We start from the raw sequence: 9,097 nt of genomic DNA on the forward strand, positions 1-9,097 counted from the left end.
TGGCAAATGTAACAATCGACTAAAAAAATAACTCTGTGTAAAATGTAATATGTACTAAAATTAAAATTGTTTTTTATGTTTGTGCGTATTTTTGTAAACAAATTTTGATTGGTTGATAACCACTGCCACATAAATACCAGTAACGGTAAATAAATCCGTAGAATCTAAAACAGAGAACCACAAAAGTTGGGAATAGTTATTTACGAGTACGGCAGGGGTATTTTACAGCGCGAAAACTAAGTTTCAGTTTTGATTAGTTAGAGCGCTGTAAAATACCTATCGCACATTTGTATTAGACTTTTCGGCACTCTTGCAGATTTTGTGCTACCGCACTCCCCTAGAAATTTACAACATCCCATCCGCCGGTAAATCCCACCTACCTTAACCTAAATTGAAAGGTAAAAGTGTGTTGAACAGTTTGGGAAGCCGAAAAAGACTTTGGAATACCCCATGACAACACCAAAAATAGTTGAATAGTACCGTGCGATCAACAATTACTTAGATAAAGGGCGGCCATAACTTTGACAGTGTCAGATTATTCCTTGATTCAAAATTAAATTTTCAAAATATTGAGAATCAAAGAATGTGTCGTTCAATCATTGTCAGTATTGCCATTGATTGAAATGTCTTGTTGTATGTGCCACGAGGGGTCAAGTGGGTCATTTAAGCTGAATCACTTTGTATTAATCAGAGTCATACTATGCCGGCCAAAAAATTTTGGCCGTCACTTTCTTGACATTCAAGTAAAGTGTAAATAAACCTTTAGGAATCGTAACCCCACTTTCGATTCTTGTCATTTTGACAATCAATTTAAAACTGTGTGAAGCTCAGATATTCCAAAAATCCGACATGAATAAACAAAATTAGAGTAATTGTACATAGATAACCTGAGGTAAACGTTCTGTGTAGTAGAAATGACAAAATAATTTTGAGTTTTGAAATTTACCACCCAAAAAATAACGTTCATAATCAAGACGGTAATCATGATGACATTGTCTGTCAATTCAAAAAAAAAAAATTGTAATGCGTACTTTATTGTCATGATTTGCATTTTATTATTAAAACATTTTTTTGAATCATTACTAATCGTGTCAGGTGTTAAAATCTCGTTAGTATGAGCGTTGTTAGGGTAATAAAAAAAATAGTATATTATGATACAAGTTTATAAGGAAGCCTTGAAAGCACGCGCGAAAGCTGGCTCTCTTTCAGTACCGAAAATGTACACGTAACGAGAAAACACCCATTTTTTGAGGGTAAATAACATCTTTAATCTTCAATTCTAAAGGGAGATCGATATTTATACAGGATGACAAAGTTGTTTTCTATGTCTGAACAGGTTAATTATTTTTCAATTTTGATCCGAACACCTTAAAAAACACAATTATTGAAAAACTTTAAATACATTTTTCTCCAAACCTATTTCTTTGCCAATCTTCAGACTTACACCAAAATGACGAGCATATTGCGAACTAGGTCGGTATAAATTTACTTTTTTAGTAAATTGAATCTAATTCTCTGTATTTAAAAATAATGAATCAAAGCGGCGTGATTTAACGTTGCAAGTGCTTTAAACGTGTAGCATACGCTATTTTTTATTATACCTGCACTACAATCTGAAAATTATAACAAAAAAAGTAAATTGAAACACCTTTTCCGAAGTAATCTGTCATTAATCGTTGATCGTTGATATAGAAATGGTCAATTGTTGTTGTTTCGTTGCTATTATAAATTGTGTATTGTGTGTTTACCATTGTTCAAAATACAGGTGAATTTGTTGTTACCTAAGCGAGCTTAAAGCTTTAGTGTTTTAAGGGCCCTTTTTCGTACGCATTTTAGTGTCAAAAACAGGGATTGTGATTCAGGTATAATAAAAAATTACTTTATCTACCCTTGCTGCGAAAATGCTACTTGACCTTTTGATTTGAATAGATAAAAGCACACTTTAACATCTGCCATAGAAAAAATAAACTTATTTCGAGTTGTTGAAAAATATTTTTTTGTACATACCACAATCTTGGCCACTCAATAGTTTCTTTTCTTCGTCATCTCTGTTGGGAAACTCTTCATCCACATCACCTGTATTTAAATTTCAAAGAAAAGCATTTGTATAATTGCCACATTAAATTTTAGGGGCGATTGTAGAAATCGTTTTGTAAACTTCAGAATTCTCGCTATACCTAGGGCTTGCTTGTTTGAATTATGTCAGAGTCAATTATGATCTTTATCAACCCCGTGGTGAATTATACGGTAATAGCGCACTTCGTACAAGAAATTAATGACATACATCTGCGTGTTAAGATCTAGATTTAGCCTAAACTACTGGGGTTTACTTTTTTTAGCTCTTTACAGGGTGCCCATTTTATCTCTTCCCGCCTTACGGTTTAGCAATAGGCAACACATAATACATTGCACAGATATCTTGGTGGAAATTATTTATTTTTTAAAATAAGAAACATAGTTAGCCAAAGTGAAACATTTAATATGCTACAAAATGACATAACGCATAACCTAATAGTTTAAACTAGAGTTCCTCCATTTTCAAATTTTTGAAAATTTTCAAAAACATTTTTTTTAAACATAGCAATCTCCGAAGAGTAAATTGTGTTGCCTATTTTGTAGTTTTAAGGCGGGAACCGATAAAATGGGCACACTGTACTATACATAGTACGCAATCTCTTGCTCCTCTTTTTAAAGCAAACTTAAATAATTCCCAATTAAACATATGTACAGTTAATTTCAAAATTATAGAGTACACCTAATTTTCTACAGTGTGAATTGCACTTACATTTTTTGTCAATGATCAATGTCAATTTTGACAAACAAAATGCCAAATCTAACCAAAATGTGGAAGTGCTCATTCTTTCCAAATTAGAAGAAGGGTGAAACATCAGCGACATTTTATGTTGTCAAACTTACCTAACCTATGTGAAAAATATGACGCTCAAATTTCAAAAAGGCATCTTTACATGTGGAAAAAATTGTAATCAATCGACTTCTTGATTTTTGAGGTGTACTCTATAATTTTGAAATTAACTGTACTACTAGTACTTTTTGAAGAATTTTTTTAACTTGAATTTCAACGAACTAAAGTTAAATTGACAAGTGTAATTTTTTTATGTAATAACACAAGGAAATTAATTTAGCTTATTGCGTTCAGAGCCATTTGGGTGTTGACCAGTGTAATTGCCACTCATTGTGAACCCTCTGGGGTATAATCAATTAGCAATCAATCAATCAATCGCAGTTCCAAAATATTGTCGCTAAAATTTTTTCCGATATGCAGCAAACGTTTTGTTAAAGTTGAAGTTTTCTAACCACACATTGTAGTAGTTTTTCCAATTTTTAAATTCTTCTCCTGCTTGTCAGCTTTGCATGACAATTTTGATTATTTTTCCACTTGCTAGCAATGCGTATGATGATTAGTTTATTTGACGTAGGAAGTAATACGGTAAGATCATTTAAATTTATAATTAAAGTTGGCTATGACTTTAAAATTAGATTGGCAGCACCATTGACATCTTGATTTGGTTCGTCAAAGTGGCGCTTTAAAATTCAATACAGATTATGAAACTGCGAGTTAACAGTTGTATCAAACACCTGGCTTGGATACAACTGTTAACTCGCCGTTTCATATTTTGTATTGAATTTTAAAGCGTCGTTTTGAAAATTCAAATCAAGGTGTCAGCGGTGTTGCCAATATAATTTTAAAGTCATAGCCTCCTCTAATTATAAATTTAAATGATCTCACGGTACTTCCTTATGTATGATACACGATTAGGTAATAATCACTTTTACTTATAATATTTATTTTAGAAATTATTTTACTTTTATAGAGCTCAGTTTTCAAAAATGATACAACATAGCACAGTATTAAAAATTAAAGTGGGTCTCATAAAGGCGGGTACAGTATTTTCTGAGTAGTTGACACTTGCCTGTGACACTTTAGGTGATTGACTCCGGTCTGCTTTTAGACCAATCCTGCTGGGAACATTTTTGTGCTCATTATAAATTCTCCAGTCGACATGATCAAGTTTTAATGAATAACGAATTTGGTTGTCGAGCCGCCTACGATCGATGTAAATAGGGCAGTTTGTGAACTTTTTGACTCCGTTCTATGCTTCCCCGCCTCGACCTGTTTTCTGTCGAACGAATCGAGTGCAAATGAGTGAATCTACAATAGATCATTTGCACGGTCGACTTCGAAGATCGATCGTCGCGAAGAACGCAAGAAGTTTGCCTAACCGAAAGTGAATAGTTCAAGATTTCACCTTCACGGAAAATTTGATCATCATCTGACATTCTAACGACGCAAATTTTCCCGGCCCATTAGACACCGAATAAAACTTTTTGGAGGCGTTAGATTAGCGCGTGTAAACAACGACAGGGAGAAGAAGCAAATCGGAAAGGGCAGGCCGTAAGTGTGCGTCGTTAATACGACGAATTGGGCGAAATGTTAATGGTGAGGGCCGAGAGGGCCAGCCTGTAATGCTAACCCGATAAATCTCCGGTAAAAATCGAGGCTGGCATTTGTCTGAAGGGGCTTTGCGGGCAAAGTGTCTTTAAAAAAATTGCATATTAAAACTGAAAAATTCGCCTTTGTTGAACGCCCGTGTGAGTGGAAAAGATACCCTTAAATAAATTATCCGCTATCAAAATAAACGCCGCAAATTCCGCAAAGGTCGCCGGATTTGTGTAATGTCTGTTCATGAATAACAATATTTAAGAGCAACGCGAACGATTAAGCGGGGGAACAAACTTCAAATACTTTTGATGTTCTTGATTTAATTTTGCTGTATTTAATTTCGCCGATTCGTCCTCCCGATGCCGTAAAAAGAGACAAGGAAACGTTGGGAAATTTTCCACCATAACTGAATTTATTTTATCGTGCCTCGCCAAATAAAAGCGCAAGTATTCTCATATTTCTATTTTTTTTATTAGTGCTCCAACGCTGACCCGAGTTTAATCCCGTTCATTTCTTACTTAGAACTTTAACTAGTATCTGTTTAATAGTAGAAGGGACAAAAAGTTTACGACGTTGTATGCTGTAAAAAGTTTCTCTGAGGCCTGCTTCTGGACTTAAAAATGTTATAATGTAATGTACTAAAACGAAAATAAAAAAATACGCTTTGAAGTGGCCTCTGCCCTCTACCGACTTCCATAGAAGAGCTTTTAGTCAATTCCATTTATTCCATTTGTCGTTACAGCTTTGTACTCCCGATGACGAAATTTATTGGAATATAATTTGTGTTTGTGAGTGCGTTATCCAGCGTTCGCGATTCTGTGCGCTTAATTGTGAACAACATTTTTATGGAATGAAGCGTTGCTTTTTTTAAATCAATATAATCAAACATTTTATTTTGTCTACAACAGACAGAAAAATAATCACATTTGTGTATAAAATGTATTCACATTGTTTTGACACAATGGAAGGCCATGGAAATTTTGAATTTAAATTGGTAGTAAGCTGCCTGTTGAATTAGGTTACGTTTTCCTAAGTTTGAGGTTATAAATAGCGTCAATGTCTAGTGTATTGTTGTCAGTTTTACTACAGGGTCATTATAAATGATTGTCCCATCGCAGTTGGCGTTGAAAACCACACAAATTTTGGATGTGTCGCTAGCCTCGCAACGTTAGACAAACTAGTAGACAAATTTCCACTACCGCCAGTAGCACCACCTATCGGCGGTACTAGTCTCACTCATGTTATGAGGCTTGCGGCACATTCAACTACGTCATCAACGCCTACTGCGATGGGACAATAATTTAAAATGACCCTGTAATTTGCAATAGAAGAATACTCAGTCATCGCGAAAAATTCAGCAACATGTTCACTTTGATAGGTCCGTATGTCAGGCACTTTAGTAGCGGAAATCAAACAATGTGTCCAACGTTAAAAAAATAAATCATGGTCATCCATTATGCCAAAACAACGTGAACGGTGTTTTAAATTTCCTTTTAAAAATCAATGATTTTGCGTTAAGTGTAGAGTATGTTTTTTCAATATCCAAATGCCTTAATTGCTTGAAGTGTTGTAAAGATGCGAATATAATTTGAGTAAATTTATTGAAGTGCAATTTGCGTTTGCGAATGAATTAAAATTTTAAAGCCATATTTTTGAATTACGAATAAAATTTTAACTATATCCTATATTATCATGATTAATAACTTAATCATGTCCTATATGTGAATGTAAAATTTGTAATTTTGGACATTTTCAACATGTTCGCTGAATAAATATAAATGAATAATATTTTTTGGCGAAACCAAACAAAATTTTAATTAAAATAGTCCTAATTAGATATGTGGAAGCACACACAATACACACGACTCGAATTACACTGTATTTGTTGTAATATATTAGTAAAAACGTAAAAAGAAGAACTTTTATAGTGTTACCACCGGCGTCGAAGAAGATCACCGTCTCGTAGCCTAGTTCATTTTTACCGGAGCCAGGCTCGGAAAAGAGCCGCAGTTTCGTTTTTTGGGAAAGGAGTGAAACGACACGACGCTTTTTGCGTGTAAAAAACTAACTTGACTTTTCTCGGCAGGCGCTGCCTATTTTTTGGAGAAGTTGGGACCAAGCTGCACTAAAGTTGGGCCAACGAACAGATATAGTAATAAAAAAAAGGGATGTGGCGTTAGTTGCGCAGAACGATATACGCAGAAGCCTGTTTCACAATGAAGCAGGTTCTTTGCCATTTGTCATTGTTTTATAAGAATGTGATATAGTTGATCGACTGAGAAAAATGTTGCATTCATTGACGTGCACATCTTCTCCAAACATGAACACATGGTCAAACTGCCGAAGCGAGTTTAAAACTAATGAAATACCATTGAGGATGTACATTAGGCTTCCAAAAATATGCGCACGTTTTGAATAAGCTAATTGGAAGCTGCTATTTAAAATATGCGAGCACTAGGGGGCGGTTTTATTACTATATAACGGTGCCCGGTGATAACAGGTTTTTAGGTTTAAATGAACATTTGCATGTAGTGTCCAGACATAGTGTAAAGTGTGTTTTTTTAAATCTGGCGTCGAAGTTGGCGTTGGAGAGTCGAATGAGAGCGCACCATCCGTGTAAAAATGTAAGATTTAAACAGCTGACCCGTGATTCGTAACCCGTGTAGTGCATTCACAATCGTCTCTTCAACGTCAACTTCGACGCCAAATTTAAAAAAACACCCGTTGTATCTGTTGTGTAGATGTTTATTTGTTTGTTTGTTGATTTATTTTATAGTAATATCGTGTGATTAAGAAAATTTATAATCGAGTCAGCCTTGAAAATGCCGGTGGTTGAACTGCACTGATAATTTATAAACAAAAATGAATTAAAAAACAAAACGAAAAATAGCCGAAATAATAATAATAATAATAATAATAATAATAATATTGTCTTTATTCGATAATTGTAGTTAAAATTCAATAAATACAATAACAGTTATTTCCAGAAAATAAATCAGTTACAACAGTAACAATTCTAAGAATACTAATAATAATAACTGGGGTGGCGCCTTTCAACAACGTTGCTCTTCCAAGTAACCAACCCCCCTCCCCCCCCCTCAAACTTAACCTAAATTCTAAAAAGAGAAAAAAGAAAAAAAGAGGAAAAAGAAAAAAAGAGAAAAATAAAAACCAAAATATGCATTATAAATCAAGATTGCGTATGTATGTACCATTTGTGTACCATGAAAATGAGTACATTCACAATGTAATTGGTGTAGCAAAAAGATATTTTTTAAATTTGAATTTAAAAACAGAAATGCTAGGTAACTGTTTTATTTATTTCACTGGGAATCAAGTTATAGATTCGTGCGGCGCTATAGGAGAAACTTCTTTGATATAATGCCGAACTATGCGCAGGAACAATAAAATGGTCGTTGTATCTAGTAGGACGGTTGTGGATATCAGAATGCTTGATCAGCTTTTTGTAGAGGTAATGAGGCAGCTGCCGTTTACTTAGCTGAAACAAAAAGACTCCAAAACGTAGCAGAAATCGCTCCGGAAGCCTCATCCAGCCTGCTTCCTTATATTTATATGAAATATGATCGAACTTACGTATGTTAAAGCAAAATCTCAGACAACAAAATCTCAGACAAAATGATTAGTTTTATGTAAATATGTGCGCCGTGGTTCAAATTACAGGAAAATTACTGCAGTTTCTACGTATATGTTTAAAGTGCTAGTTGGTGGGTAAATGTAATGTAGTACTTTCATAGATAGATATTCAGAGTATATAATAATATATTATATCATTAAGAGTAGAAGTGACTCTTTTTGTGCCAAGCCCAGAAACTGAAGACCGAAACGCAGTTGTGGTCGACAACTGGGCGAAGCGAAAAAAGAGCTTCTACTCTGAATGATATCCATATACTATTTTATCTTTAAGCGGATCACAAGAAAAAATCTAACATGAACTCACTTATTTATTTTTCTTTTCCTGCAGTTCTTCAAATTTTAAGGTACTAGTAATTTCTATTTCCCTTGTTATTGGTACTTGAAGTTTCGATGATATTAGTAAAGTCTATAATGTTATTCGTTCTGTCCGATGTACTATCTGCAAATTTCCACGTAAAACTTTCCCAAAGTGGTGAATGATCGCAATTTGTAATTTTTAGTATCCTGAACTTTTACTACGATGGCAGAGCCCAAATCTTCGATATCTCTCATTGTTAAATTGATGATCTCATTGCATCGAAAGGGGTCACACTTAGTGACAGTTAACCTACAATAATAAATTTATAATTCTTCCTCTAGCGAACTCAGAAATTTTACCTATGTAGCCAGAAACTTTGAATCAGGAACAATTATGTAGAAATCATACACTTTTCGCCCGGGACTGTGGTCGGATTAGGTCTACTCGTACATTGAGTTTGCCGCGATCTGCATCAATTTTTAAGCCGTCGCTCGCTGTGCATTTCGTTTTCTAACAGTACACACTTATTACAACTTACAACTGTTTACCTATTAACATTGAAGGGCGCTATTGCGCTATTTTTGACATTTGTTTGACATCTGATCTGACATCCCTGATCCATGGGCAGTTGGACACGCCCACAAGTCTCACAAAGGCCGGCTCGTCTTTAATAACAGTCGAAT

The sequence above is a fragment of the Tenebrio molitor genome, chromosome 3 (assembly GCF_963966145.1).
Source record: "Tenebrio molitor chromosome 3, icTenMoli1.1, whole genome shotgun sequence".
NCBI lineage: Eukaryota > Metazoa > Arthropoda > Insecta > Coleoptera > Tenebrionidae > Tenebrio > Tenebrio molitor.